The 9001-nt window shown below is 42.4% G+C and overlaps 1 long non-coding RNA gene across 1 annotated transcript; it reads left to right on the forward strand.

Annotated features, from left to right (window-relative positions):
• Positions 1 to 3855: 3855 nt before the first annotated feature.
• LOC140739010 (uncharacterized) lies at positions 3856 to 8741 on the forward strand. The gene is made up of 4 exons (XR_012101533.1): positions 3856 to 5132; positions 5583 to 5756; positions 7765 to 7798; positions 7884 to 8741. It is a non-coding gene; the product is annotated as an uncharacterized lncRNA (long non-coding RNA).
• Positions 8742 to 9001: the final 260 nt, after the last annotated feature.

Here is a 9001-nt window from a genome sequence, read left to right on the forward strand (position 1 = left end):
GATGAAGGGCCCAAAATTCTGTTGAGGATCCCTACCACCTGTTCCCTTGACCTATTACTATCAGGAAGAAGATAAAGAATAACCAGGACTAAGACTGACAGACTGGGTAACAGCTTCTTCCCTCAGGCTGTGAGACTAATAAATACTCTACCACTACCAATGTCTGGTCACCGGGACAGTGAGCTGTTTGCCTCTGCTGTGATTTACTGCATGCATTTGAATTATATTTTATTTATTTATAGTATAAAATTTTGGATTATGTGCTGTGTGTGGTATATATTGTGTGGGTACACCCTCAGCTGGAGGAAAGTTGTTTCATTGGGTTGTATATAAATACAGTCAGATGACAATAAACTTGAACTTGAACTGAAATGCATTTCCTGCTAGAATATGTCCAAGTGAGCTCCTGTTTCAGTCAGTTCTATGTTCAATCAAATTCCAAACTCGACTCAAACCAGGCGGAACTTCACTGTAGTACAAGGGAAGTCATTACACAAAGTTACCTTATTTTTACATACATTCAATAGTTGGAAATATATCAGAACATGTGTAGCTTGGATGGCTGATGGTTAGGTCAAGTTGTTCTCCAATCTTGGCAATTTACTTGCAAACACTTCATCACCATGCAAGAAGGCGTCATCAGACAATTAACAGTGCACTGATGATGCCTTCTCGTACGGTGACAAAACATTTGCAAGTAAATTGCCAAGATCAGAGTACAACTCAACCCAAGTCTTAATAGACTTTATGAAACCTGTCTGTCTGGCAGGTACAGCATATTAAGATATTTATAGTTGTTTGCAGATCATTATTTTTGGGTTCATTTCAGCTTTTCACATACAATTTTCAAAATACTAATACAAAGAACTCTTAAAAGCCATCTCATTTAGACATGGTTACTTGTATTAAACGGTGCGTAGTCAATCTCTTTTCATTTCTCTACTAGGATTATTTATAGATTCTGCTATTCAGAGCAGATGGGGTTGCCTTCAGCTTCATATGCTTCGTAGGAATTTATGCTATACCTAGTAAAAAAGTTTCTATATATATATATAGTTAGAGTGCCTATGACTTTTGGACAGTATTGTATTTGTCAACGTGGAGTGGACAGTGAGTTTGTAAATCTGGCAGGAGCAAAGGATGTTGAGAATGGTGAGGGTGGAGGGGTGTGGGACAGGTAGCAGAGAAAGTGCCAAGGGTGGAGGAGGCATTGGTGCAGACACACAGTTGGGTTATTGATCATTACGGAATGTCTCTCCAGTGCTTCCCACTCCCTCCCTTCTCCTTTGCCCTTTTCCCATCCATGATTCCCCTCTCATTGCCTCCTTCCCCCTCTCAGTCCACAACAGAGACCCATATCAGAATCAGGCTTATCATCACTCATATATGTCATGAATTTTGTTTTTTTGCAGCAGAGGTATAGTGCAATAGATAAACTTACTACAGTACTGTGTAAAAGTCTTAGGCTCCCTAGCTTGTATATACAGTATGTGCCTAATACTCTTGCACAGTACTACAACACTTTCAATAGTTCGTTCTTCTTTGGCTTCAGCTTGTGCATATTAATGTAAACTCTTGCTGAGCATCACTAGTACCATATGTTTCAGCTCACAAAATCCTCAGCTATGTTGTTGAACGAGAGTAACTTCTGCACCTCAGCGTGCACAACTTCAGAGCTCTATCTGAAATAGGAAGGCTTAGAAATTCAAAGTTCAATATTCAAAGTAAGTCAAAGAAACACAATAAAATCAATGGAAGACCGCACCCAACAGGACGGACAAACAAACGACGTGTAAAAGACAACAGACTGTGCAAATACAAAAAGAAAGAAAAAGAAAGAAATGATAATTATTATAATAATAATAATATCTACCTAAATCTTCAGAAAGCCACAATACTAAACACCACAAGAGCCTGAAAGTTCCTAGCAATTGACGAATGAGTGAGATTGGCTATGCCCTTACCTCAGGTTTTACTAGCTTGAGCTGAAAAAAACCCAATAATAATAAAAGAAACCATGTCTATGAAGGTTCTCAATCACCCACGTTATTGTATACCAAGCAGTAGTAAATCAAGGCAAATGGACTTGCTGTGTTGTCTAGAAGACATTTCGCCACTCATCAGAGAGGCTTCTTCAGTTCTAATCCATGGCGGGTGGTTTTCTGGTTTATAAACTCTGAGTTGTTTAATCACATGAGGGCCTTTAAGAGTTGTGGAGGTAATGAGAGTTCATTAGTCTTATCTAGATATTGAAGCTTACAGGATCACAGATCAGTACCTACACTTTGACTCCTATCACCCATTAGAGCACAAGTTGGGGGCTATCAAAACACTACGTCACCGTGCCGAGAATGTACCCACCAACAATACAGCTGAAGACAAGGGTTGCAAGTATTTGGGAGAAGCCTTGAACACTTGCAACTACCATGACTTGGGTCTTCATCACGACAGCAACAAAAACCAGTAGGGACATCAACCCAACAGACAGCGGTAAGGAGCAAAACAGACAGAAAACACAATCATCCCAAATGTAGCTGGAGTTTCAGAGAAACTCAGAAGGATTTTCAACAAACACCAAAACCCTGCAAACACACTCTGACAGAAACTTGCCTGCCCCGAGGATCCTACAACCAAACACAAACAGAGCAATATTGCATATACTATCCAATGTAATGAGAACTGCACAGGTCTGTTTACAGTATCGCCGAGACAAAAACAACCACTTCACAATCGGATGGCCCAACATAGGAGGGCTAACACCTCAGTTCAGGATTCAGCTGTATATCTACACCTAAAGGACAAGGGATATCTCTGATGATAACAACATGCACATTTTGGACAGGGAGGACAGGTGGTTTGAAAGAAACATTAAAGAAGCCATTATTTTCAAACTGGAAAACCCATCCCTGAACAGAGGGGGTGGGGTATGACACCACCAATCGGCTATTTACAATGCAGTCCTAAAATCACTACCCTGGTGTCCCCACAGTAGCTCACACCTCCATTCATGCAAAGATAAGACAAATGGCCCTCTCATTGTCTCTGCGACTCATAACAACCCTCATGTGGTTGCTATACCATTAAACAACTCAGAGTTTATAAACCAGAAAACTACCCACCATGGATCAGAACTGAAGAAGCTTCTCAGATGAATGGCAAAATGTCTTCTAGACAACACAACAAGTCCAGCTCCCTTGATTTACCACTGCTTGATAAAAGAAACCATACCTTACTATAAATACAAGCCTGACCCAGTTTTAGAGTCAGACTCCTACAAGTTATATTGCGATCAATCCATTATTACTGATAGGACAATCCATAATAACCGTTCCAATATAATAACACAGGATAAACAAGCAAAAACAACTTACTTAATAGATATAGCCATTCCAAACACTCATAAACTACAGAAATCAATAATTAAAAAATACCAGAGGTATGCTGAATTCAAAGAGGAAACTGAAAGACTTAGGGATATAAACAGGGTATACAATGCCCCAACAGTAATATCTACAACTGGTATCAACCCAAAGTCACTACACAATAGTATTAAAGAATTAGGCCTACACAGCATTATTTATGTAAATCTCCAGAAAGCCACAATACTAAACACCACTAGAGTAGTCCAACAGTTCCTAGCAATTGAGAATTGAGTGTGTTTGGCTGTCCCCATAGCTCAGGTTTTACCAGCTTGAGCTGAGAAAAAAACCAACAATAATAATAAATAAATAAGCAATAAGTATCGAGAACTTAAGATGAAAAGTCCTTGAAAGTGAGTCCATAGTTTGTGGGAACGTTTCCGTGATATGGTGAGTAAAGTTGAGTGAAATTATCCCCTCTGGTTCAAGAGCCTGATGGTTAAGGGGTAAAGACTGTTCCTGAACCTAGAGGTGTTGGTTATCAAACCTCAAGCCAGTGGTAAAGCCTTAGTAGTAGAGAAGAAAACACTCTGAACCTCACTCCGAGTTGAAGTTAAAGCTAAGCAGCATGGATTTGATGAAAACACAGAGCATAACCTGGTGATAGCGGGAATGAAGGTACCCTTCCAGATATTAATTAAAGACAATCCTGTATTACTTACAGGATAATTGATAGTTTGATATAAGACCATAAGAAATGTGCAAAAATACTGTGCAAAAATCTGAGGCTCATATATCTAGCCCGAATGCCTAAGACTTTTACATAACAGCAGTACAGTGCAATACATAAAATTACTACAGTAGTGTGCAAAAGTCTTAGGCATCCTAGCTATATACCTCATATATGTGTCTAGCATTTTTCTATAACCTTCCCTGTGCCTGAGATGTGATAGAACAGATTAGGAAGAAATTACACTATATGAAATAATTTTCCAGCCCATTGAATCCAGTCCAGGATATTTTGGTCCTTTTGCATAAGGAAATAAACCCAGCCCTCTTCATCAGATAGATAAACCCAGCCCTCTTCAGTGTGATAACTGTAGGTGTTGGCAATGTTTCTGGAGGTCCACTATTCCACATCAAAAGAAAGAGGACCAATACGAACAAAAAATGGACCAATGAGGCAGTAAGATTCCATGCAACATATCTGATGAAGTGAAGCCAATGGTGATATGAATAAAGGGTGGAGGGGTGGTGTGGTAAGGGTGACTGCATCACCTTAAGGCATCAGTGATGAGTAATTCAGACCCTGGCTGTGAAGATCTTATTCTAAGCAATAGAAACTTTGGAAAAGTGGATTACCAAGAAGTTACTCTGCTTCCTTCCCTAGACCAAGTAAGTAATTCATTAAGCATTTTGAGGACTTAAAGGACAAAATATTGGAAACAGGTCAGGCAGAATCTGTGGATGGAAAAACAGAATTAAAGCTTCAGGTTGAAGATCTTTCTTCAGAACTCAAAAAGTAAGAGAATAAGTGTCCTGAAGTAATAAGTGGAGATGTTTGGAATACAGCTCAATTTCTTGCCATCTCTTTGCATTAACTCTGAAGAAAACTATTTTACAACTCTATCTGGATCTGTTTCAGTAAAAACTCTTTCTTATGCCTGACTGGCAACTGTGATATTACCAGAATTGCAATGGGGAAGCCGAGAGTCATCTTCCCTCCTGCCGAGGAAGTTTTCAAGGTTTGCTGAGCAGTTGTAAAAACTAATTGTGAGTCAGCATGGTTTTAATTGCACTATTAAAAAAAACTTAAATCTCTCTCCCTTCCTTAAAACTTATCTCTCTCTCCAGACTTGCTATTTCTCCTCTACATGCTCTTTTCCTCTCATATTTCTCTCCCCTTCCCTGTTCTAGCTTCTATTCCTGTCACACTCTCTTTATCTTCTTTCTCAACTTTCTCTCTTAACGTTCCCTCTCAGTTTTCTTATTCCAATCTTTCTCTTTCTCCCTCACCCGCTCACATTACCTTCCTTACCCCTTCTCCCTCTCTTCTCTCTTGCCCTTTCTTTCCTGTCTATTTCTCCCTTCTCCTCCTCTTCTTTGCTCTCTCTCTCTCCTTCCCTCTCATTCCCTTCTTTTTCCCTCACTTTTTCTAGCCTTATACTCCTAGTTACCACCTGCAGAAACCCAATCCTTGAGTACATGACTTTTGTCTTACAGACATTCCTTGGAGTTGAGGATGATTTACCTCCATTCCAGTTCTGAGGGGAGGAAGATGGCTGTACATGGGTTCCTTTATTGTAAGATGATTACTCCACACCAGCTGTTGCACAGTCTTAGCAGATCCAGGTCCTAGACTCAACGCAAGGAGGTCCAATGTTAACACAGAAACAAGTAGGCAAAAACGCTCTCCTCTGCATCTCCTCTCTCCATCAGCCCATCCTCCCATGTTTTGTCTATCTCTTTCTGCCCTTCCCCTAACTGCCACTCCCAATCTTCCATCCCCTCTCTAGTGCACTCCATTCCCCACCCTCTCTCCCCATCCCCTCTCTACCACTCTGCACTCCCCACCCTAATTCTCCCCATCCCCTCTCTACCACTCTCCATTCCCCACCCTAACTTTCCCCATCCCCTCTCTACCACACTGCACTCCCCACCCTAACTCTCCCCATCCCCTCTCTACCACTCTCCATTCCCCACCCTAACTCTCCCCATCCCCTCTCTACCACTCTGCACTCCCCACCCTAACTCTCCCCATCCCCTCTCTACCACTCTCCATTCCCCACCCTAACTCTCCCCATCCCCTCTCTACCACTCTGCACTCCCCACCCTAACTCTCCCCATCCCCTCTCTACCACTCTCCATTCCCCACCCTAACTCTCCCCATCCCCTCTCTACCACTCTCCATTCCCCACCCTAACTCTCCCCATCCCCTCTCTACCACTCTCCATTCCCCACCCTAACTCTCCCCATCCCCTCTCTACCACTCTCCATTCCCCACCCTAACTCTCCCCATCCCCTCTCTACCACTCTCCATTCCCCACCCTAACTCTCCCCATCCCCTCTCTACCACTCTGCACTCCCCACCCTAACTCTCCCCATCCCCTCTCTACCACTCTCAGTTAGGAGAAGAGGAAAGGAGGAGAGAAAGAGAGGATAATGGAGCCAGGTAAAAAGGAAAACTAAAGGCATTCATTGAACAAGAAACGGTAGAATAACACACGCAAAATGCTGAAGAAACTCGGCAGGTCAGGCAGTGTCTATGGAAATTAACAAGTAGTCAACATTCGGGCTGAAATCCTTTTTCAGGACTCCGAAGGAAGCAGGATGAGGCTAGAATAAACAGGTGGGTGGAGGGATAGGAGGATAGTGAGAATGTGAAGGGTGGATGGATGGGAGGATAGTGAGAATGTGAAGGGTGGAGGGATAGGAGGATAGTGAGAATGTGAAGGGTGGAGGAATGGGAGGATAGTGAGAGTGTGAAAGGTGGAGGGATAGGAGGATAGTGAGAATGTGAAGGGTGGATGGATGGGAGGATAGTGAGAATGTGAAGGGTGGAGGAATGGGAGGATAGTGAGAATGTGAAAGGTGGAGGGATAGGAGGATAGTGAGAATGTGAAAGGTGGAGGGATAGGAGGATAGTGAGAGTGTGAAAGGTGGATGGATGGGAGGATAGTGAGAGTGTGAAGGTTGTGGGATAGGAGGATAGTGAGAATGTGAAGGGTGGAGGGATGGGAGGATAGTGAGAATGTGAAGGTGGAGGGATAGGGGATAGCGAGAATGTGAAGGATTGAAGGATGGGAGGATAGTGAGAATGTGAAGGGTTGAGGGATGGGAGGATAGTGAGAATGTGAAGGGTGGAGGGATGGGAGGATAGTGAGAATGTGAAGGGTGGAGGGATGGGAGGATAGCGAGAGAGTAAAAGGTGAAGCCAGGTGGGTGGGAAGGGAAAGGGCTGGAGTGGGTTTCTTTTCTCAATTCCAAACCAACAGTTTGTTTACCTTCATTTTAATCATACTTAATAGTTTATGATTTACTTTTTATAAGTGATAGATAAGAAACATTAATGTTAATCAGAACCTGCCTTGCTTTTTAAACTGCTACAAACTCTCAATTTTTCAAATCCTACTTTTTCAATTTGGCCTACTTATAGCCTGTCCTGAAGTTCTGAAGAAGGGTTTTGGTCATAGAAGCTGCCTGACCTGCTGAGTTCCTCCAGCATTTTGTGTGTGTTGCTCTGGATTTCCAGCATCTGCAGACTTTCTTATGTTTATTATTATTACTTAATGCTAGTTGATGTTGATTATATTTATATAATTTGGTATATTCAATTACATTTTATTCTATATATTGCTTATTTTTACATATGATTTTTAATATTTTCTTTTATTATTATCTCGAGATGAGGGGAGGAGCTAGAAAAGATGCCACCAGAGGTTTGTGTAGACCCAGGCAACTTCTTCCAGTTCATTCTCAAAACAGCTTATTCTTCTTTTGCCATGTCTTTCTTTTCTTTTTAAGGTGGCTGGGGTCCCGTCGGAGTCTGTGACTGATAGCTACAGCTCAAACTACGGTTCTCCGTGAGCAGTGGGTTCTCGTACTGGCCATGTGGGCTGGCGTTTCGATAGCTCCAGGAGTGGCCTTGAAGACGTGCACCCTTGGGGCTCGGTGTCAGAAATCAGTGAGCAGACGACCCAATTCCACACTGATTTTAGCAACTGAACTGTCGTGGGAGACTGAAACATCGAGACAACAGGCGGTGTGCGCTGCTGTTGGAAGAAGGCCCCAATCCTCTCACTCTCTCTCTCTGTTTTGATGGTGAGTGAGAGCCTGCCGACCCTCGGGTCAGGGGACTCGGAAAAGCCATACAGAAGATTGTAACATCGGAACACCGAGCTGCCGATCTCCCACTCTTGTTGTTGCTGGAGCAATCACTCTCTCCCTCGCAGATGAGAGAAAGCCTGACTGACATATCAAAGTGCTGGGTGACGCACTGTAGTTTTTAATGGACTCTAGATCAAGATCTCTTTGGAGGCTTTTGCTATTGTTTGTATGGGGGGAGTGGCGTTGTGCTTCTGCTTGTGCAAGTGGGAGTGGGGGGGATGGTTGATGCTTGTGCACGAAGGGGGAGGGGGGACTTTGGGGTTCTGCTATTTCTGTCTTTCATTCTTCGGGATTTTTGTTTCGTGGATTTCTGTGAAGAGTAAGAATTTCAGATTGTATACTTTATAAATTCTCTGATACTAAATGGAACTATTAGAACCATTTGTATTTTATGACCATACTGATTTATTTTAACAATCTATATGAAAAAGCACTTTGAGCCTGCATCTTAGTGTATGAATGATGCTGTATAAATGAAGTTATTATTATTATTAACTCCTGCTTCATTTTGCCCTGTGCCCAGAGACAGAGGCTGACTCCAAAAAAGATGGCCGTTCCATACTTGGTCAGAATGTCCAGCAAACATTCTAAGCTTTACTGACAACACACACAAAATGCTGGTAGAACACAGCAGGCTAGGCAGCATCCCTATAGATGCTGCCTAGCCTGCTGTGTTCTGCCAGCATTTTGTATGTGTTGTTGTTTGAATTTCCAGCATCTGCAGATTTCCTCGTGTTTAAGCTTTGCACTCAGTA

The sequence above is a fragment of the Hemitrygon akajei genome, chromosome 14 (assembly GCF_048418815.1).
Source record: "Hemitrygon akajei chromosome 14, sHemAka1.3, whole genome shotgun sequence".
NCBI lineage: Eukaryota > Metazoa > Chordata > Chondrichthyes > Myliobatiformes > Dasyatidae > Hemitrygon > Hemitrygon akajei.